This window comes from Scyliorhinus torazame, chromosome 5 (genome assembly GCF_047496885.1).
Source record: "Scyliorhinus torazame isolate Kashiwa2021f chromosome 5, sScyTor2.1, whole genome shotgun sequence".
NCBI classification, from domain to species: Eukaryota; Metazoa; Chordata; class Chondrichthyes; order Carcharhiniformes; family Scyliorhinidae; genus Scyliorhinus; species Scyliorhinus torazame.
The window spans coordinates 125,759,188-125,782,190 of NC_092711.1; the positions used below are offsets into that span (position 1 = coordinate 125,759,188).

At 47.0% G+C, this 23,003-nt stretch overlaps 1 protein-coding gene and 1 long non-coding RNA gene across 12 annotated transcripts in view; one reads left to right on the forward strand and one right to left on the reverse strand.

The window, feature by feature from the left end:
• The window catches only part of LOC140421791 (uncharacterized), an 864,226-nt gene that overhangs the window by 826,806 nt on the left and 14,417 nt on the right, over positions 1 to 23,003 (reverse strand). For 4 of the 11 annotated variants that reach the window (XR_011947073.1, XR_011947078.1, XR_011947076.1 and 1 more), the window contains exon 3: positions 19,405 to 21,978. The exons of the other annotated variants lie outside the window; for them this stretch is intronic. The gene's annotated coding sequence lies outside the window, so the exon portion shown is untranslated. Of the gene's footprint in view, positions 1 to 19,404; positions 21,979 to 23,003 lie in introns of those variants that run through there. 11 annotated transcript variants of the gene reach the window in all.
• LOC140421854 (uncharacterized) overlaps positions 1 to 23,003 on the forward strand; it is a 514,775-nt gene that overhangs the window by 48,184 nt on the left and 443,588 nt on the right. The window lies entirely within an intron of this gene.

A 23,003-nucleotide genomic window follows, 5' to 3' on the forward strand; every position in this document is an offset into this window, starting at 1 on the left:
GCTGGGCTTCTCGAGCACCTCGCACACCTATCCTCCACCCCAAAAAATTTACTGAGCCGTGCTCCAGTCATATGCGCCCTGTGTAATACCTTAAACTGAATCAGGCTTAGCTTGGCACACGAGGACGACGAGTTTACCCTGCTTAGGGAATCTGCCCACAGCCCCTCCTCGATCTCCTCCCCCAGCTCATCTTCCCATTTCCCTTTTCGTTCATCTACCATAGTCTCCCCTTCGTCCCTCATTTCCCTATATATATCTGACACCTTACCATCCCCCACCGATGTCTTTGAGATCACTCTGTCCTGCACCTCTTGTGTCGGGAGCTGCGGGAATTCCCTCACCTGTTGCCTCGCAAAAGCCCTCAGTTGCATATATCTGAATGCATTCCCTTGGGGCAACCCATATTTCTCGGTCAGCGCTCCCAGACTCGCGAACTTCCCATCCACAAACAGATCTTTCAGTTGCGTTATTCCTGCTCTTTGCCACATTCCATATCCCCCATCCATTCCCCCCGGGGCAAACCTATGATTGTTTCTTATCGGGGACCCCCCCAAGGCTCCTGTCTTTCCCCTATGCCGTCTCCACTGTCCCCAAATCTTCAGTGTAGCCACCACCACCGGGCTTGTGGTGTAGTTCCTCGGTGAGAATGGCAATGGGGCTGTCACCATAGCCTGTAGGCTAGTCCCCCTACAGGACGCCCTCTCTAATCTCTTCCACGCCGCTCCCTCCTCCTCTCCCATCCACTTACTCACCATTGAAATATTAGCGGCCCAATAATACTCACTTAGGCTCGGTAGTGCCAGCCCCCCCTATCCCTGCTACGCTGTAAGAATCCCTTCCTCACTCTCGGGGTCTTCCCGGCCCACACAAAACCCATGATGCTCTTTTCAATCCTTTTAAAAAAAGCCTTCGTGATCACCACCGGGAGGCACTGAAACACAAAGAGGAATCTCGGGAGGACCACCATCTTAACTGCCTGCACCCTCCCTGCCAGTGACAGGGATACCATATCCCATCTCTTGAAATCCTCCTCCATTTGTTCCACCAACCGCGTTAAATTTAACCTATGCAATGTGCCCCAATTCTTGGCTATCTGGATCCCCAGGTAACGAAAGTCCCTTGTTACCTTCCTCAACGGTAGGTCCTCTATTTCTCTACTCTGCTCCCCTGGATGCACCACAAACAACTCACTTTTCCCCATGTTCAATTTATACCCTGAAAAATCCCCAAACTCCCCAAGTATCCGCATTATTTCTGGCATCCCCTCCGCTGGGTCTGCCACGTATAGTAGCAAATCGTTCGCATACAAAGATACCCGGTGTTCTTCTCCTCCTCAAAGTACTCCCCTCCACTTCTTGGAACCCCTCAACGCTACCGCCAGGGGCTCAATCGCCAGTGCAAACAATAATGGGGACAGAGGGCATCCCTGCCTTGTCCCTCGATGGAGCCGAAAATATGCAGATCCCCGTCCATTCGTGACCACGCTCGCCATCGGGGCCCTATACAACAGCTGCACCCATCTAACATACCCCTCTCCAAAACCAAATCTCCTCAACACCTCCCACAAATAATCCCACTCCACTCTATCAAATGCTTTCTCAGCATCCATCGCCACTACTATCTCCGTTTCCCCCTCTGGTGGGGCCATCATCATTACCCCTAACAGCCTCCGTATATTCGTGTTCAGCTGTCTCCCCTTCACAAACCCAGTTTGGTCCTCGTGGACCACCCCCGGGACACATTCCTCTATTCTCATTGCCATTACCTTGGCCAGGATCTTGGCATCTACATTTAGGAGGGAAATAGGTCTATAGGACCCGCATTGTAGCGGGTCCTTATCCTTCTTTAAGAGAAGCGATATCGTTGCTTCAGACATAGTCGGGGGCAGTTGTCCCCTTTCCTTTGCCTCATTAAAGGTCCTCGTCAATACCGGGGCGAGCAAGTCCACATATTTTCTATAGAATTCGACTGGGAATCCATCCGGTCCCGGGGCCTTTCCCGCCTGCATGCTCCTAATTCCTTTCACCACTTCTTCTACCTCGATCTGTGCTCCCAGTCCCACCCTTTCCTGCTCTTCCACCTTGGGAAATTCCAGCCGATCCAAGAAGCCCATCATTCTCTCCCTCCCATCCGGGGGTAGAGCTTCATATAATTTTTTATAAAATGTCTTGAACACTCCATTCACTCTCTCCGCTCCCCGCTCCATCTCTCCTTCCTCATCCCTCACTCCCCCTATTTCCTTCGCTGCTCCCCTTTTCCTCAATTGGTGTGCCAGCAACCTGCTCGCCTTCTCCCCATATTCGTACTGTACACCCTGTGCCTTCCTCCATTGTGCCTCTGCAGTGCCCGTAGTCAGCAAGTCAAATTCTACATGTAGCCTTTGCCTTTCCCTGTACAGTCCCTCCTCCGGTGCTTCCGCATATTGTCTGTCCACCCTCAAAAGTTCTTGCAGCAACCGCTCCCGTTCCTTACTCTCCTGCTTCCCTTTATGTGCCCTTATTGATATCAGCTCCCCTCTAACCACCGCCTTCAGCGCCTCCCAGACCACTCCCACCTGGACCTCCCCATTATCATTGAGTTCCAAGTACTTTTCAATGCACCCCCTCACCCTTAGACACACCCCCTCATCTGCCATTAGTCCCATGTCCATTCTCCAGGGTGGGCGCCCTCCTGTTCCCTCCCCTATCTCCAAGTCTACCCAGTGTGGAGCGTGATCCGAAATGGCTATAGCCGTATACTCCGTTCCCCTCACCTTCGGGATCAACGCCCTTCCCAGCACAAAAAAGTCTATTCGCGAGTAGACTTTATGGACATAGGAGAAAAACGAGAACTCCTTACTCCTAGGTCTGCTAAATCTCCACGGGTCTACACCTCCCATCTGCTCCATAAAATCTTTTAGTACCTTGGCTGCTGCCGGCCTCCTTTCAGTCCTGGCCTTCGACCTATCCAGCCCTGGTTCCAACACCGTATTAAAATCTCCCCCCATTATCAGCTTTCCCATCTCTAGGTCCGGAATGCGTCCTAGCATCCGCCTCATAAAATTGGCATCATCCCAGTTCGGGGCATATACGTTTACCAAAACCACCGTCTCCCCCTGTAGTTTGCCACTCACCATCACGTATCTGCCCCCGTTATCCGCCACTATAGTCTTTGCCTCGAACATTACCCGCTTCCCCACTAATATAGCCACCCCCCTGTTTTTCGCATCTAGCCCCGAATGGAACACCTGCCCCACTCATCCTTTGCGTAGCCTAACCTGGTCTATCAGTTTCAGGTGCGTTTCCTGTAACATAACCACATCTGCCTTAAGTTTCTTAAGGTGTGCGAGTACCCGTGCCCTCTTTATCGGCCCGTTCAGCCCTCTCACATTCCACGTGATCAGCCGGGTTGGGGGGCTTCCTACCCCACACCCTTGTCGATGAGCCATCCCCTTTTTCCAGCTCCTCACCCGGTTCCCACGCAGCTGTATCTCCCCCAGGCGATGCCCCCCCCGCCCATCCCCTCCCATACCAGCTCCCCCCTCTCCCCAGCAGCAGCAACCCAGTAATTCCCCCCCCGCTAGATCCCCCGCTAGCGTAATTACTCCCCCCATGTTGCTCCCAGAAGTCAGCAAACTCTGGCCGACCTCGGATTCGCCCCGTGACCTCGGCTCGCACCGTGCAACGCCCCCTCCTTCCTGCTTCTCTATTCCCGCCATGATTATCATAGCGCGGGAACCAAGCCCGCGCTTCTCCCTTGGCCCTGCCCCTAATGGCCAACGCCCCATCTCCTCCACCTCCCCTCCTCCCCCCATCACCACCTGTGGAAGAGAGAAAAGTTACCACATCGCAGGATTAGTACATAAAACTCCTCTTTCCCCCCTTTTTAACCCCCCTCTTCGCCCCCCACATTCGCCCCACCACTTTGTTCAAACGTTCTTTTTAATAACCCGCTCATTCCAGTTTTTCTTCCACAATAAAAGTCCACGCTTCATCCGCCGTCTCAAAGTAGTGGTGCCTCCCTCAGTATGTGACCCACAGTCTTGCCGGTTGCAGCATTCCAAATTTTATCTTCTTTTTATGAAGCACCGCCTTGGCCCGATTAAAGCTCGCCCTCCTTCTCGCCACCTCCGCACTCCAGTCTTGATAAACGCGGATCACCGCGTTCTCCCATTTACTGCTCCGAGTTTTCTTTGCCCATCTAAGGACCATTTCTCTATCCTTAAAACGGAGGAATCTCACCACTATGGCTCTGGGAATTTCTCCTGCTCTCGGTCCTCGCGCCATCACTCGGTATGCTCCCTCCACCTCCAACGGACCCGCCGGGGCCTCCGCTCCCATTAACGAGTGCAGCATCGTGCTCACATATGCCCCGACGTCCGCCCCCTCCACACCTTCAGGAAGACCAAGAATCCTCAGGTTGTTCCTCCTCGCGTTGTTCTCCAGTGCCTCCAACCTTTCCACACATCGTTTCTGATGTGCCTCCTGCGTCTCCGTCTTCACCACCAGGCCCTGTATGTCGTCCTCATTCTCGGCTGCCTTTGCCTTCACGACCCGAAGCTCCCGCTCCTGGGTCTTTTGTTCCTCCTTTAGCCCTTCGATCGCCTGTAGTATCGGGGCCAACAGCTCTTTCTTAATTTCCTTTTTGAGCTATTCCACACAGCATTTCAAGAACTCTTGTTGTTCAGGGCCCCATGTTAAACTGCCACCTTCCGACGCCATCTTGGTTTTTGCTTGCCTTCCTTGCCGCTGTTCTAAAGGATCCACTGCAATCCGGCCACTTTCTCCTCCTTTTTTCATCCGTATCCAGGGGGGATTCCCTTCTGGTTTACCGCACAGTGTTTTTAGCCGTCAAAATTGCCGTTGGGGCTCCTATCAAGAGCCCAAAAGTCCGTTTCACCGGGAGCTGCCGAAACGTGCGACTTACCTGGTCATCGCCGCACCCGGAAGCCTCTGACGAGAACTTTTAATGAGGCTAGGGAAAGGGGGACACTACCCCCGACGATGTCGAAGGCGACGATATCGCTGATCCTGAAAAGAGACAAAGACCCGCTGCAGTGCGGGTCATACAGGCCTATCTCCCTCTTGAACGTAGATGCCAAGCTTTTGGCTCAGGTGATGGCGACGAGGATAGAGGAGTGTGTCCCGGGGTGGTGCATGATGATCAAACGGGGTTTGTTAAAGGGAGGCAAGTGAATGCTAATATACGGAGGCTGCTGGGGGTGATGATGATGCCCCCACCGGAGGGGGAGGCGGAGATAGTGGTGGCGATGGATGCAGAGAAAGCATTTGATAGAGTGGAGTGGGACTACCTGTGGGAAGTACTGAGGAGATTTGGATTTGGAGAGGGGTTCATTAGATGGGTTCAGCTCCTGTACAGGGCCCCGGTGGCAAGTGTGATTACAAATAGGCAACGATCTGACCACTTCCGACTATATAGGGGTACAAGACAGGGATGTCCCCTGTCCCCGTTACTGTTTGCGTTGGCAATTGAGCCACTGGCCATAGCGCTGAGGGGCTCTAGGAAGTGGAGGGGGGTACTTAGAGGAGGAGAAGAGCATCGGGTGTCATTATACGCGGATGATTTGTTGTTGTATGTCGCGGACCCAGTGGAGGGGATGCCTGAGATAATGCAGACACTCAGGGAGTTTGGAGAATTTTCAGGATATAAATTGAATACGGGGAAGAGTGAACTGTTTGTGATGCACCCCGGGGAACAGGGCAGGGGAATAGACGATTTACCGTTGAGGAGGGTAACAAGGGATTTCTGGTATTTAGGGATCCAGGTGGCCAGGAACTGGGGAACCTTGCATAAGCTTAACTTGGCACGTCTGGTAGAGCAGATGGAAGAGGACTTTAGGAGGTGGGACATGGCGCCCCTGTCATTGGCGGGCAGGGTGCAGGCGGTTAAAATGGTGGTCCTTCCGAGGTTTCTTTTTGTGTTCCAGTGCCTCCCTGTACTGATTACAAAGGCCTTTTTTAAGAAGGTGGACAAGAGTATTATGAGCTTTGTGTGGGCTGGAAAGACCCCAAGAGTAAAGAGGGGGTTCCTGCAGCGCAGTAGGGACAGAGGGGGACTGGCACTGCCGAGTCTAAGTGATTATTATTGGGCCGCCAACGTGTCAATGGTATGTAAGTGGATGAGGGAAGGGGAAGGAGCGGCGTGGAAAAGACTGGAGATGGCGTCCTGTAGGGGAACTAGCTTAAAAGCACTGGCGACGGCGCCATTGCCGTTCTCCCCGAAAAAATACACCACAAACCCAGTGGTGGTGGCAACTCTGAAAATTTGGGGGCAGTGGAGACGACATAAGGGAGTGACGGGTGCCTCAGTGTGGTCCCCGATAAGGAACAACCATAGGTTCGTCCCGGGAAGGATAGATGGGGGATTTAAATCTTGGCAGCGAGTAGGAATTGCGAAATTGAAGGACTTGTTCTTAGACGGGACGTTCGCGAGTCTGGGAGCACTGACAGAAAAATATGGGTTGCCACCTGGGAATGCATTTCGCTATATGCAAGTGAGGACATTTGTGAGGCAACAGGTGAGGGAATATCCGCAGCTCCCGGCGCAACAGATCCAGGACAGAGTGATTTTGGGGGCATGGGTGGGTGATGGTAGGGTGTCAAATATATATAGGGAAATGAGAGACGAGGGGGAGACGATGGTAGAGGAGCTGAAGGGGATATGGGAGGAGGAGCTGGGGGAACAGATTGAGGAGGGGCTGTGGGCAGATGCCCTAAGAAGGGTAAACTCTCCATCCTCGTGTGCCAGGCTCAGCCTGATACAATTCAAGGTTCTACACAGGGCGCTTATGACTGGAGCAAGGCTGAGTAGATTTTTTGGAGTGGAGGATAGGTGCGGGAGATGCGCGGGTAGCCCGGCGAACCACACCCACATGTTCTGGTCATGTCCGGTATTGGATGGGTTCTGGTTGGGTGTGGCAAAAGTGGTTTCAAAGGTGGTGGGGGTCCGGGTCGAACCAGGCTGGGGTTTGGCTATATTTGGGGTTGCAGATGAGCCGGGAGTGCAGGAGGCGAGAGAGGCCGATGTTTTGGCCTTTGCGTCCCTAGTAGCCCGGCGAAGGATTCTACTCATGTGGAAAGAAGCTAAGCCCCCGGGTGTGGAGACCTGGATCAATGACATGGCAGGGTTCATAAAATTGGAGCGGATAAAGTACGCACTAAGAGGTTCGGCTCAAGGGTTCACCAGGCGGTGGCAACCGTTCCTCGACTATCTCGCAGAGCGATAAGGGAAAAGCAGCAGCAACCCAGGGGGGTGGGGGGGCTCATTTGGGTCCTGAGGGTTTTTATGTGTGTGTTTATATATTAGTTATTTATATTAGATTTTACGAAGTTACTATTTTAGTTACTATTTCTGTTGTTTCTTATTTTGTTGTTGGCAGTCGCCATTAGTTAGCATATTATTTATTTAAAAAACGATCAATGTATATATTATTACAAAGTTGTAAAATGGGAAATTTTTGTTTGATCGAAAAACTTTAATAAAATATATATTTTTTTAAAAGAAGTGAGGGCACAAGTTATGTACAGTTTTAGACAGTCATCACTGCTCTTTGCTCCTCCCAATATTCTGTAGCTTAGCACGTCCCAAACAAGGAATGTTTATTCAAGACTCTCAAGATCTCCATAGTGACGTTGCTATCCTTAATATCTGAGGAGTCTCCCATGATCTTTAGAATTGGTAATAGGTCACGCTTCTAGATATTTGCTAGCCTGAGACTCCTTCACCCAATAGGAGAGGAATGGATGTCTGTCAGTTCGTTCCCTCTGATAACTGCTAATGCCAGCAGCTTGGATTCTTCCGAAAACAGAGTCCGTCTCTCCCTTATCACCTATCTGCCTCCTTTGAGGCCCCAACTAGCTTCTTACTGCAAGCTGCCCTCGACCATTTTACTTTTAATACAAAGGATAATATGGTCACCACTCCTAATTCACAATATTTTATAATGCTTGCTGTATTAAATTATAATACGAATTATATTTAAGATTGTACAAGGTGTGCCCTTAATACAAGTGTGTATCCATGATTACCATTTATAAAGGTCACACTGAGTGAATTCAGAACATAAATGTGTGGCATTAATCACAGTTTAGAATGCGACATTCTACACTACTCCCTTCATACGTTATAGTTAATACATGGTGTCAAATAATAACAATAGATAATTATTGCAATGCACAAATTAAAGTTTACAAAAAAAAGCAGGTGCCAAGTGTGGGCATTCCGATGATTGATAAATGTGTGTCATTACAGTTAACCATATACTGTTGGGGGGGGGGGCACGGTAGCACAGTGGTTAGCAATGTTGTTTCACAGCTCCAGGGTCACAGGTTTGATTCCCGGCTTGGGTCACTGTCTGTGCGGAGTCTGCACTTTCTCCCCGTGTGTGCGTGGGTTTCCTCCGGATGCTCCGGTTTCCTCCCACAGTCCAAAGCTGTGCAGGTTACGTGGATTGGCTATGCTACATTGCCCTTTGTGTCCAAAATAGTTATGTGGGTTAACTGGGTTATGGGGATAGGATGGGGGGTGGGTTTAGGTAGGGTGCTCTTTCCAAGGGCCGGTGCAGACTCGATGGGCCTTATGGCCTCCTGCACTGTAAATACTGTACTGTGTACACTGTTCCAGAGTTCAAGACCGAGTCAGAAATAATTACTTCTTTGTAACACTTATAAGACAAATCATTATGTTACATCTTTGATTCTACTTCCGGTCTCTGATATCACAGTCCTCCACTAATTACTGTTCTGCTGATAGCAAAAGCAGACAGTCCAGTTGCCTTGACGGATTAACACTCCTGTGATAATTGTCTGTCCCTCGTGAGCCTGATCCCAGACCTTAAATTAATGGTATCACAAACAGCATGGTGGTTTAATGAAGGCTTCATCCCACTAGACCATTTGGATAACACATGTCCTGCAAATGCTACAAGTTGTTATCTCAAGCGGAGGCCCCCGACTGTTGTCCCTGAGTTATATCCACTGACCAACCGGAAAAATGTTGCTGAGGCAAAAGTTAATGAAGTTTCTGCCAGAAAACCATGAGTTATTTCTGAAGGCAAATAGAACACCAACTGTTGATGAGCAGGAACCAATAGCCATGAGCTACTCCTGGGAGTGAGCATAGCAGACAAGAGGAGCCAGTCTCCTTAGGTTATGTCTGGTTAGAATGTTTGGTCCAAAATGAAGTTCAGCTGAATTTAAAAAAAAATAAAAAATGTAGAGTGCCCAATTAATGTTTTCTAATTAAGGGGCAATTTAGTGTGGCCAATCACCTATCCTGCACATCTTTGGGTTGCAGGGGCGGAACCCACGCAAACACGGGGAGAATGTGCAAACTCCACACGGACAATGACCCAGAGGTGGGATCGAACCTGCGACCTCGGCGCCATGAGGCAGCAGTGCTATCGAAAGATGTGCAGGATAGGTGGATTGGCTATTCTAAATTGCCCTTAGTGTCCAAAAAGGTTAGGTGGGGTTACTGGGTTAGGGGGATAAAGGGGGATGGGGTGGAGGGGTGGGGCGTAGGTAAGGTGATCTTTCCAAGGGCTGGTGCAGACTCGATGGGCTGAATGGCCTCCTTCTGCACTGTAAATTCTATGATCCACTGCGCACCGTGCTGCCCCAAGTTCAGCTGAATTAACACAATCTGTTATGTTCTGACCAACACAAAATGGAGGAAAACCCAAATTCCGAATCCTTCCGTCTCCCCTTCCAACTCCCATTCGTACCGTGGGGGTTGGACCTATTCGACAAGAAGGAAAGGTGCACATGGTTTGTCATTGATGACCTCATCTACGATTTGACCGTCGTCACAGGGCGTGTTGTGTAGAAGAGTGGCTTGTAGGGCGCTGATGTGCTTTTTGCACCTGGCTTTGGGGACACGGGTCACAGTGCATACTACCGAATATCAGCCGATGCGCACAGTGAGGAGGATGAGTAGGGAGTCCTGTCAAGGTCAAAAGGACATAGCCTGTGTAATTGAGGATGGTCAGCAGACCCCAAGTTACCCACCCACCCACTGTGTTGATATCTGGCTTACCTTCCTGCCCGAACCCCTCCAGCAACATGTGCTAACACGATCGCAGCAGATTTGAGCCCTCCCCAGGGTGACTGGTCAGGAGGTGAGTGACCCGGTCCATTAGTAAGCAGGGAGGTAGAGAAGCAAGGGTCCCCTTCATGTATCCTGTGACTGGCTCATTCACTTAGCTTATTTGTCTAAAATCCAAAAATGTGCTGTTAAGTCAAGTGGCGCCTGGAGGGGAAATGAAACTCTTGAGTCTTTCATTCCCTCCCTCACATAACTTGTGGTAAATTCCATTTTATTCCATCGTCTATTGAAAATTGTGTGCTCTCTGAATAATTGGATTGATATCCCTGCTCTCAGACAGTCCCCCCTTGCAAATCAGCTACTTCAATATCATGCAAAGTAACAACATGCATGGACTTAAAACATTCTCCAGCTCTCTATCCATCTGGTGGATACTTTGCACTCGGTTGATTTGCTAACAGGCCCATAATTACTCCTATCCAAGCGATTTACGCTTTCACATCAATTTTACTCATCCTGGGCAGGTATCAATGTGTGTGCGTCAATTCCAATTGTTATAAAATCAGTTTCTCTATGGAGTATGTAAAGAGAAAAAGATTGATTAAAAAGTAATGTCGGCCACTTGCAGTCAGAAACGGAGGAATTCAAACGGAACAAAGAAATGGCTGAGGAACTAATTTTGTACTTTGCCTCTATCTTCACAAAGGAAGACATGAATAATGTACCAGAAGTTCTGGCAAACAGTTTTATTGAGGAGCTGAAGAAATAGTTTTGGGGAAATTAATGGGATTGAAGGGGGACAAATCTCCAGGACCTGATAATCTTCATCACAGAGAGGGTGGCACGTGGCGCAGTGGTTAGCACTGGGACTGCGGCGCTTAGGACCAGGGTTCGAATCCCGGCCCTGGGTCACTGTCCGTGTGGAGTTTGCACATTCTCCCCATGTCTGCGTGGGTTTCACCCCCACAACCCAAAGGTGTGCAGGTTAGGTGGATTGGCCACTCCAAATTGCCTCTTAATTGGAAAAAATGAATTGGGTACACTAAATTTATAAAAGGAAAAATCTTCATCACAGACTACTTAAGGAAGTGGCCCTCAAAATAGTGGACCCATTGGTGGTCATTTTCCAAAATTCTTTGGACTCTGGAATGGTTCCTACAGAATGGAGGGAGCAAATGTAACCCTGCGATTCAAAAAAGGAGGAAGAGAGAAAACAGAACTATAAACCAGTGAGCCTGTTGTTGGTAGTTGGGAAGATGCTGGAGTCCATTATCAAGGATTTCATCGCGCAGCATTTGGAAAGCAGTGGTGTAATCGGACAAAATCAGCATGGATTTGCAAAAGGAAAATCATGCTCGCTAAATCTACTGGAACTCTTTGAAGATGTCACTCATAGAGTTGATCAGGGAGAACCAGTGGCTGTGGTTTATTTAGACTTTCAGACGGTTTTCGACAAGGTCTCACATAGCAGATTACGATGTAAAGTTAAAGCACATGTGATTACGGGTAGTGTCTTGAGGTGAGATGGTTAGCAAAAACTAAGCAAATGTTGGAATAATTGGATCTTTTTCTGATCGTCTGGCAGTGACTAATGGGGTACCGCAGGGATCTGTGCTAGGACCCCAATGGTTCACATTATATATTAATGATTTGGACGAGAGCACTATATATATTATCTCTAAATGTGTAGATGATACAAAGTTGGGTGGGAGGGTGAGTTGGGAGGAGGATGCAGAGATACTTCAGGATTTGGATAGACTGAGTGAGTGGGCATAAGTATGGCAGATGCAGTATAATGTGGATAAATGTGAGCTTTCGGCTTCAGTAGCAAAAATAGGAAGGTGGACTATTATTTGAATGGATATAAATTGAGAAAGGTGGATACTCAGCAAGACCTTGTGTCTTTGTTCATCAGTCGCTGAAAGTAAGCACACGTACAAAAGGCAGTAAAGAAGGCAAATGGCATGTTGGCCTTCATAGCGAGAGGATTTGAGTACAGGAATAGAGATGTTTTACTGCAATTGTATAGGGCATTGGTGAGGCCAGACCTGGAGTATTGTGTGCAGTTTTGGTGTCCTTATCTGAGGAAGGATGTTCTTGCTATGGAGGTGTGTTTATTTTTATTGTTGTCTTCTTAAAATCTCTTTAAATGTCCATTTCCTTTTCATCATCGTTTTCTTTGCCCATCAGGTAGATTCCACTTTTAATTTTGTTCTGCCTCATTCAACCATCATCCATCCTGTTCTTGGCTCCTCGTGGACTCCGCTGTAACCTGTCAACAAACGGGGTCACAATTGCCTCCTCTAATCACTCTTCTCCGACTCTATTCACTTCCTCAACTTCTCTTGAGCCCTTCTAGCACCTGATATTTTTTCAAATCTCCCCATGTTCAGAATCTGCACTGAGGGGTGTCCTGTTTGGATTTCCTGTATCCAGCAGCAACTGCTGATTGCCTGTTGGAGTAACGGACTACAAGTCGTATATTAGCTCTACTTTGTTGGGTCGGTACAGCAATGTTGTAATTCCCATTATTATGGTCATATATGTTCATAGAATTTACAATGCAGAAGGAGGCCATTCGGCCCATTGAGTCTGCACCGGCTCTTGGAAAGAGCACCCTACCCAAGGTCAACGCCTCCACCCCATCCCCATAACCCAGTAGCCCCACCCAACACTTAGGGCAATTTTGGATACTAACGGCAATTTATCATGGCCAATCCACCTAACCTACACATCTTTGGATTGTGGGAGGAAACCGGAGCACCCGGAGGAAACCCACGCACACACGGGCAGGATGTGCAGACTCCGCACAGACGGTGAACCAAGCCTGAGAATCGAACCTGGGACCCTGGAGCTGTGAAGCAATTGTGCTAACCACCATGCTACCGTGCTGCCCTAATGAAAATCGCTTATTGTCACAAGTCGGCTTCAAATGAAGTTACTGTGAAAAGCCCCTAGTCTCCACAATCCCGTACCTGTCCGGGGAGGCTGGTACGGGAATTGAACCGTGCTGCTGGCCTGCCTTGGTCTGCTTTCAAAGCCAGCGATTTAGCCCTGTGCTAAACAGCCCCTCATTATATATGATAAAGGTGTCCCAGTTCGAGATTCTCCAACAAGAGGAAACATCCTCTCCACTTCCACGCCTTAGGATCTTCTATGTTTCAATCTTACTTAAGCTCCTCGGGATACAAGCCTCGCCTGGCCAACCTTCCCTCACAAGCCCATTGCTTAGCGGCTGCACCTCGACAGGATTGGGTCAGATTGGTGAAGATCACCTCCTGGTGAAGAACGACACAAGGTTCAGGAGTAAGAAAGCTCTCCATGTTTCAGTTTGGTGATGTCAAGGCATTGAAGTCACTAAAAGAATGTTGATTCAATGTAAAATAGCTGGAGTAAGGCAGTTTATCAGGACTTTTGTAGTCTCCAGTGAGATATTCTTACTGTTGAGTAAACCTTCCATGAACAAAGTACAAATGCAACTGGACATGGAGCAAGATAAGGCATTTGTTTTTAGAAAGTCAGTGCGTCTGACGTTTACTCCATCAGAATATTATCATAGCCCCTTAATAATACCTGATGTTTCTGATCAGAGTGTTTTAGAAGGATTAATAGACAGAGAGGTGGGCAGAGGGGGCGGGGTTGCCTTGTTAATTAGGAATTAAATTAAATCAATAGCACTAAATGACATAGGGCCAGATGATGTGGAGTCTGTGTGGGTAGAGGTGAGGAACCACAAAGGCAAAAAAAACATAATGGGAGTTATGTACAGGCCTCCTAACAGTGGTCAGGACCAGGGGCACAAAATGCACCACGAAATAGAAAGGGCATGTCAGAAAGGCAAGGTCACAGTGATCATGGGGGACTTCAATATGCAGGTGGACTGGGTAAATAATGCTGCCAGTGGACCCAAAGAAAGTGAATTCATTGAATGTTTATAGGAGGGCTTTTTGGAACAGCTTGTGATGGAGCCCATGAGGGAACAGGCTATTCTGGACTTAGAACATAGAATATTACAGTGCAGTACAGGCCCTTCGGCCCTCGATGTTGCGCCGACCTGTGAAACCACTCTAAAGCCCATCTACACTATTCCCTTATCGTCCATATGTCTATCCAATGACCATTTGAATGCCCTTAGTGTTGGTGAGTCCACTACTGTTGCAGGCAGGGCATTCCACGCCCTTACTACTCTCTGAGTAAAGAACCTACCTCTGACATCTGTCTTATATCTATCTCCCCTCAATTTAAAGCTATGTCCCCTCGTGCTAGACATCACCATCCGAGAAAAAAGCTCTCACTGTCCACCCCATACGGGACTGGGGGCATTCTGGCTAAGTTTGCCAATGATACAAAGATAGGTGGAGGGGCAGGTAGTATTGAAGAGGTGGGGAGGCTGCAGAAAGATTTAGACAGTTTTGGAGAGTGGTCCAAGAAATGGCTGATGAAATTCAACGTGGGCAAGTGCGAGGTCTTGCGCTTTGGAAAAAAGAATAGAGGCATGGACTATTTTCTAAACGGTGACAAAATTCATAATGCTGAAGTGCAAAGGGACTTGGGAGTCCTTGTCCAGGATTCTCTAAAGGTAAACTTGCAGGTTGAGTCCGTAATTAAGAAAGCAAATGCAATGTTGTCATTTATCTCAAGCGGCTTGGAATATGAAATGAAAAATGGGCCTAACATACGATGAACGTCTGAGGATCCTGGGATTATATTCATTGGAGTTTAGGAGGTTGAGGGGAGATCTAATAGAAACTTACAAGATAATGAATGGCTTAGATAGGGTGGACGTAGGGAAGTTGTTTCCATTAGTAGGGGAGACTAGGACCTGGGGGCACAGCCTTAGAATAAAAGGGAGTCACATTAGAACAGAGGTGAGGAGAAATTTCTTCAGCCAGAGAGTGGTGGGTCTGTGGAATTCATTGCCACAGAGGGCGGTGGAGGCCGGGACGTTGAGTGTCTTTAAGACAGAAGTTGATAAATTCTTGATTTCTTGAGGAATTAAGGGCTATGGAGAGAGAGCGGGTAAATGGAGTTGAAATCAGCCATGATTGAATGGTGGAGTGGACTCGATGGGCCGAATGGCCGTACTTCCGCTCCTATGTCTTATGGTCTAATAGCATCAGCTGATAAGAATCTGAGAAAAAATTGTCTCAAAGCTGCAGACAAACTGCTCACCCTCGCTGTCAAAGATGAAAAATCCTGCTAAAAGGTACCGGGTTGGTTGATGCAAAGACAAGGCTCTGGCTTGACAGCACAGTGGTTAGCACAGCTGCCTCATAGCGCCAGGGACCCGGGTTCAATTCTGGCCTTGGGTGACTGCGTGGAGTTTGCACTTGCTCTCCATGTCTGTGTGGGTTTCCTCTGGGTGCTCCCGTTTCCTCCCACAGCCCAAAGATATGCAGGTTAGGTGCATTGGTTTTGCTAAATTGTCCCTTAGTGTTCAAAAGGTGAAGTGGGGTTACAGGGATAGGACGGGGGAGTATTCCCAGGTAAGGTCCCTTTCAAAGGCTTCGATGCACTGTCGGAATTTTATTCTATGTTCTAAAAGAGATTAGTGCTAAGTGTGAAATCTGTAAAAAGAATCGGAGCACGCCATCACAGCCTATTATAAACCTTCCCTTTGTCCGTGATTTTAACGAGGCAGTTGCCATGAATCTAAAGGTAAGGGACAAAGACAGAAATATTTTCATTCTAAACTTTAGACATGGTAACTAAATGGTAACCCGATTTAGTCTTTCTCCAATAATACATGGCAAGGATAAAAGGGTGATTCTCGACAAGTCATGGAGAAATGGATTGGGACTGGACCTGGGGCACCAGCTCAGTGTCTGACTGATGATGGAGGCGAATTTATTAATGACGAGTTTGGAGACGTGTGTGAAAATATGGACATTTTGGTCATGAACATTGCAGCTGAAAGTCCTTTCAGCGACGGACTCTGTGAAAGGAATCACACGGTGATCAATGAAATGCTGCAGAAACTCTTGAGCTGATCAGCCTTACTGCAAGTTGACAACTGCACTGGCCGGGATGATTCATGTAGAGAATTCACTTCAGATGGTTGGAGGGTATAATCCCTGTCAATTAGTCTACGGGAAAATCCCTAATGACCCTCTGTGCTGGGAGATCGCCCTCCTGCTTTCGAAGGGACCACAATTAGTTCAATTTTTAGTAATCAATTCTCTTGTTGTTTCACAAAAAGATTTGCTCGCTAATACAGTATTGGGTATCCTCGGAGAGGGGTAACATATAAAGTAAGGAAAACCATATTTTTTCTTCAATTTATTTTGGAACATTGTTTGTCCATGTTGTTATGATCCTGGTCGGGACGGTTAATGTTTAAAGAGAAACACCCAGTGATTAACTGAAAGAATAGAGTCATAAAATGTCATGTTTTTAAACAAAAACAAACTTTACTAGATATTTAAATTAAAATGAAAAACCAGCACTATGAACTTAACACTATAGTTAACAATGATTTACGCTGTAATCCCAGTTCAACTTTTTAAACTCTTCCCACCCACCCTATCCCCAAATAATTCCCTTACATTTAACAATATCTTGAAGGTTTATTCCCATGTTCCTGGGACCATCCAAAGGTATGTCAAAGTTCTCCACAATTCACTTTAATTCTCCTTAGTATTCTGGCCAATCTCCAAGATTTTACAGGGGTCCTTCCATTGGCTTTTGGTTCAGCAACTTTCATATTTAACACCTCAAAAACTGTGGACTCCATAAGAAACTACAGAGAGTTGTGAACGCAGCCCAGACCAATACACAAACACGCCTCCCATCCATTGACTCTGCCTACACCTCCCGCTGCCTTGGGAAAGCGGGCAGCATAATTAAAGACCCCTTCCACCGGGGTTATTGTCTCTTCCAACCTTTTCCATCGGGCAGAAGAAACAAAAGTCTGAGAAAACGCACTAACAGATTCAGAAACAGCTTCTTCCCGCAACAGACACCTGAATGCCCCTCTTATGGACTGAACTGATCTCTTTACGCATCTTCTCTACAGTTGTAGCACTAGCCTCCATATGCTTCACCCGATGTCTATGTATTAACATAGTGTACCTATTATCCATCCTATCTGTTTTACGTATGGAGTGATCTGCCTGGACTCCATGCAGAACAATACTTTTCACTGTACCTCGGTACACATGACAAATCTAAATCGAAGCTTGGGCTTTACTATCTTCATCCTGAGGGATTTAAATATTGGGAACACTCTGGTTCATAATGGACCTCTCGGCTTTTAGTCCCACAGTTCCTGCAGATTGTCCACACAACTGCCTGTGTGAGGAAATAAAAGTCATGACAGATCATACATTGTTTAACTGTTCACACCAGTGATTCTGACCTTATTAAATCAACAACGGCTACCTCTTCACTGTAATTAACCCAGGCTTGTTTCACTTGCATTTACATCAGAGTTCTGTTAATTTCTATCTATCTACATTTAAAGTAATTCCAATTCCCAAAACTGCAATTTATTTTCTGAAACATATATGATATGAAATGACATGTTTGCAGCAGCCAGCAGGAGCACGATGGGCTGAATTACCTCCTGTGCTCTATGAGCCTCATTGAAAGGCAGAGACTTGTCTTCCATTGTGGGTGACATTAAAGAGAGCAAGGTCTGCTCTTCTCTGTATAGTTTAACTCTTACATCTCCACGAACAATCTCTGAACTGGCAGATGGAGTTTAATATGGAGAATGTGAGGGGATGTGATTTGGCAGATGGGATAGGGAGAGGCAATGTAGACTGAATGACACACTTCTAAAGAGTGAACAGGGACAAATAAAGCTGGGGGTTCTTATGCAGAGATATTGAAGGTGACAGGACAGAGTGAGGGAGGAATTAGCAAAGCAAATGGGATCTTGGGCTTCAGAAATAGAGGTATTGAGCACAAAGTCAGGGAGGTTGTGCGGAACATTTCTAAAGCTCTGGTTAGGCCACAACTAGAATATTGAGTCCAGTCTGGTCACCACACTTTAGGAAGGATGTGAGGGTCATTGAGAGGGTAGAGAGGAGATTTACTAGAATGGTTCCAGGGATGAGGAATCACAGAATTGTTACTGTGCAGAAGGAGACCATTTGTCCCATCGTGTCTACACCGGCTCTGCAAACAAGCATTGTGGCTCAGTGCCATTCCCCAGCCTTTTCCCCATGACCCTGCAAATTTTTTCCATTTTAGCGACAAGGTTCGGTTGGAGAAAGTGGGCTTGTTCTCCTTGGAGAAAAGGGCGTTGATGGGAGATTTGATCGAGCTGGACACGTTTATGATGTGTTTGGACAAGGTGAACAAAGAAAAGTTATTTCCATTCGCTGATGGTGCAAGGAGGAGGGGACACAGATTGAACCTTTTGGTCAAGAAAGGTGGGGGTGGGGAATGTGAGGAAGAATATTTTGATGCAGCCAGTGGTAATGACCCGGCACTCTCAGCCACGAGGGCAGTAAAAGCGTTTTTGAAATGAAATTGGATGGGCACTTGTGGGAGATTAGATTTCAGGGTTATAGGGCAATGGGATTGAATGGTTTGTTCTCCAGAGAACTGGTATAGACATGACCGGATTCATGGCTCGTTTCCTAACCGAGTGACTGATCTGAAATTTCAGCTGCTCCAGTCTCTGCAACTAACTGAAGTCCCCTGTCCCTGGTGCCAATCTCATCAATCCACTCTCCAGCCTCGGTGAGAACCTTAACTCTTCCTTCGACAGAGATCCCGTTTTTTGGCATCCATTCCAGGGATTGACTTGGAAATCAGGGAATTTATGATCAACTTGTTTAGAGTCGGGTTAGACTACACAGTGATCTCCTTTTCGAAAAAGGGAATAGAGGCACTGGAGAAGATACAAAGAATCTCAAGAATAACGCCACAACTGAGCAGTGAAACCTCAGGAAAGGCTGGGTGCTTTTCTCTCAAAAAGAGAAAACTGACCAGATGAAATCTTTTCAGATTATGGAGGGGTTAATAATCCCACAGGAATTTCAGTAGAAACCTCTTTACCCAGCGAGTGGTGAGAATGTGGAACTCGCTACCACAGCGAGTGGTTGAGGTGAACAACATGAATACGTTGAAGGATTTATCACATCCTGAATATCAACGGATGAATACGTTGAAGGAAAGGGCAAGTGGTGAGGATGACACAAAGAGTCTGCACAAGGATACAGACAGGTTTGGTGAGCAGCAAAAAACTTGGCAAATGGAATATAATGGAGGAAAATGGGAAGTTAGGTACTTTGGGAGGATGAATAAAGGATCTGAATGTTGTTTAAATGGGGAAAGACTGCAGAAAGCTTAAGCACAGAGGGACTTGGGGTCCCTGTGGATAAATCACAAAACGTTAGCTGAAGTCTCTTGCAAGTTTTGACTTGATTTATTATTGTCATATGTATTAATATACAGTGAAAAGTATTGTTTCTTGCATGCTGTACAAACAATGCATACTGTACATAGGGAAAGGAGAGACTACAGAATGTAATAAAATGGAAAATGAAAAACACTTATTGTCACAAGTAGGCTTCAAATGAAGTTACTGTGAAAAACCCCAAGTTGCCACATTCCGGCGCCTGTTCAGGGAGGCTGGTACGGGAATTGAACCGTGCTGCTGGCCTGCCTTGGTCTGCTCTCAAAGCCAGTGATTTAGACCTGTGCTAAACCAGCCCCTGTAACGTTACAGTTATAGCAAGGTGTAGAGAAAAAATTAACTGAATACAAGGTAGGTCCGTTCAAAAATCTGATGGCAGCAGGGAAGAAGCTGTTCTTGAGTCGTTTGGTACGTGATCTCAAACTTTGGTATCATTTTCTTGTCGGAAGAAGGTGGAAGAGAGTATGTCCGGAATGGGTGGGGTCCTTAATTATGCTGGTTGTCTTTCCGAGGTAGCGGGAATTATAGATAGAGTCAATGGATGGGAGGCTGGTTTGCGTGATGGACTGGGCTACATTCACGACCTTGGGCAGAGCAGGATCCATACCAAACCATGATACAACAAGAAAGAATGCTTTCAATGATGCATCTGTAAAGGTTGGTGAGAGTCGTAGCTGACATGCCAAATTTCCTCAGTCTTCTGAGAAAGTAGAGTCTTTGGTGGGCTTTCTTAACTATATTGTCAGCATGGGGGGGACCAGGACAGGCTGTTGGTAATCTGGACACCTAAAAACTTGAAGCTCTCGACCCTTTCTAAGTTCAGTAGGTAATTGGGATAACAAATTGAATGTTGGTCTTTATTTCAAATGGAATGGGATGTAAAAATAGGGAAGTCCTGCTAAAACGATCCTGTGAATAGTTACATAGAAACATAGAAAATAGGAGCAGGAGGAGGCCATTCGACCCTTTGGGCTGCTCCGCTCTTCATTATGGTCATGGCTGATCATCCAATTCAATATCCTGATCCCGCCTCCCTCCTCTCACCCTCCATACCCCTTATTATCTGTAGAGGCTGGGTCATTAAGTATGTTCAAGTTTAAGATAGACAGATTTTTAATCAGTAAGAGAATCAGGGGTTATGGGGATAAGGCGGTAAAGTGGAGTTCAAGATCATGTCAGATCAGCTATGATCTCATTGAATAACAGAGCAGATTTGATGGGCCAAATGGCCTACCTCTGCTCCTACCTCTTGTGTTCTCATTGAATAACAGAGCAGATTTGATGGGCTGAACGGCCTACTTCTGCTCCTACCTCTTGTGGACAAGCTAGATTTGGAATAGGAGATGATGCTGATGGGGAGATGAAGAGGGGTGGGCGGAGGGTCAGGTGCAGCATAAATACTGACACAGACCAACTGAGCCGACCCAATGCAATAGAGACAAATGTATTTATTTTAGATTAACCTGTAGTGGCAGGGAAAACACTATTTACTATCCAGGATAAAATAAATGTACTACATCTGCTTTTGTGAATCACTTCAGTCGAAATGTGCAGTCCCCGTCACAAAACCGGCCCACTGGAAGCAAAGTCGGAAGACTGGCCAGTCCAGCAGAAACTCTCTGACTCTCCAACCGTCAGAATGAACATGGTTCATTCCTGGATGTGATTCACAGCAGCAATAACAGCAGAATCCAACCTCTGTCATCACTTATGGACTTGCTGGTGTCTCAGCAGGTTGGATACTTGGGTGAATCCTTTACCACAGTCAAAGCAGATGAATGGCCTTTCTCCAGTGTGAACCCGCTGATGCAGGCGCAGGGTGTATGAATCACGGAATCGCTTCTCACACTGACAGCAGATGAATGACCTGTCCCTGCTGCCAACTCGCTGGTGTCTCAGCAGATTAGATAAATGACTGAATCCCTTCCCACACTCGGAGCAAGTGAAAGGCCTCTCCCCAGTGTGAAGTCGCTGGTGTGTGTGCAGGTTGGATGAATTGGTGAATCCCTTTCCACATTCAGAGCAGGTGAACGGCCTGTCCCCAGTGTGAACTCGCTGGTGTCTCAGCAGGTTGGATGACTGTGTGAATCCCTTCCCACAGTCAGAGCAGATGAACGGCCTCTCCCCAATGTGACTGCGTTGATGAGTTTCCAATGCAGAGGGCGTACAGAATCCCTTCCCACAGTCCCCACATTTCCATGGTTTCTCCACAGTGCAAGTGTCCAATGCCTCTCCAAATTCAATGTTCAGTTAAAGCCTCATCAACGCACAAAACCCTTGTATGGTCCCTCCTCAATGTGAATGGTGCAAAGCTTTAACAGGCTATGTCAAGGTAAAAGTCTTCCGCACTCAGTTTGCTGGAACACTCTCACTCGGGGGGAGAGGGGGGTTGGCTGATTGCCTTTCTAGTCACACCGATTTTAAAAACTTTTTGAAGCAGACAAACATTTCTCCTTTGAGAGTCAAAGGCCAATGATATTCATGTCCCAGTCAACTCAGTGACTCTCAGATCTTGACGTGATTAGTTCAAGAATTCTGTCTTCAAATTCTCTACCTCTAACGTCCTGTAAAAGGAGTTTAGAAAAGTTATCACCGTCAGTCCAGGATAGACATTCAGAACAGACAATTCTAGTTCCAATGGAACATTCTTTCTTCTATTATTTTAAAGAAAGCTGTAAATCTCCATCCACACACACACTGTTCTCAATCTGCTGTACACACTCCCAATTCTCCTGTAGGTGACAATTTGTGCGACTCCTCTACAGATCCATGCTCACCACTTCCTGTCGAGTACAGCACTAAAAATCTTGATGCAGATGCTAGCCAAAAACATACACGTTTAAATCCCGGATTAAAAATCTGTTTCACCTACAGTACTGTATTGCTTGATCAGAGTTTAGTGAGTCATTGCAGTAGAAATAGATTAAGATAATGATTGTTTATGAACACAAACACGCTGCCTACAAGGGTGGTGAATGCAGACATTCAACTACATCAAACAGGAATTCAATGGGTAAAGAAACATACTTGAAGGACTATGGGGATATGGACAGTGAATGGGACTGACTGGATTCCTCGACTGAAAGACAACATGGACTCGAGTTGTCAAATGGGACTCCTGTGCTGTAATGGTTCTACGACTGGAAATATACAACACAGCTTCAGTAACAGCCAAAAGTAATAATGAATGTATTTCATGAGGGGAGCACGGTAGCACAGTGGTTAGCACGGTTGTTTCACAGCTCCAGGGTCCCAGGTTCGATTCCTGGCTTGGGTCACTGTCTCTGCAGAGTCTGCATGTTCTCCCCGTGTCTGCGTGGGTTTCCTCCAGGTGCTCCGGTTTCCTCCCAGTCCAAAGATGTGCCGGTTAGGTGGATTGCCCATGATAAATTGCCCTTAGTGTTCAAAAAGGTTGGGTTGAGTTACGGGGATAGGGTGGGGGCGTGTGATTAGGTGGGGTGCGCGTTCCAAGGGCTGGTGCAGACTCGATGGGCCGAATGGCCTCCTTCTGCACTGAAAATTTTGACAAATGACAGACCTTATAACACGAGACATATATCTGTCTTATATTAATTCATTGTCAGCCACA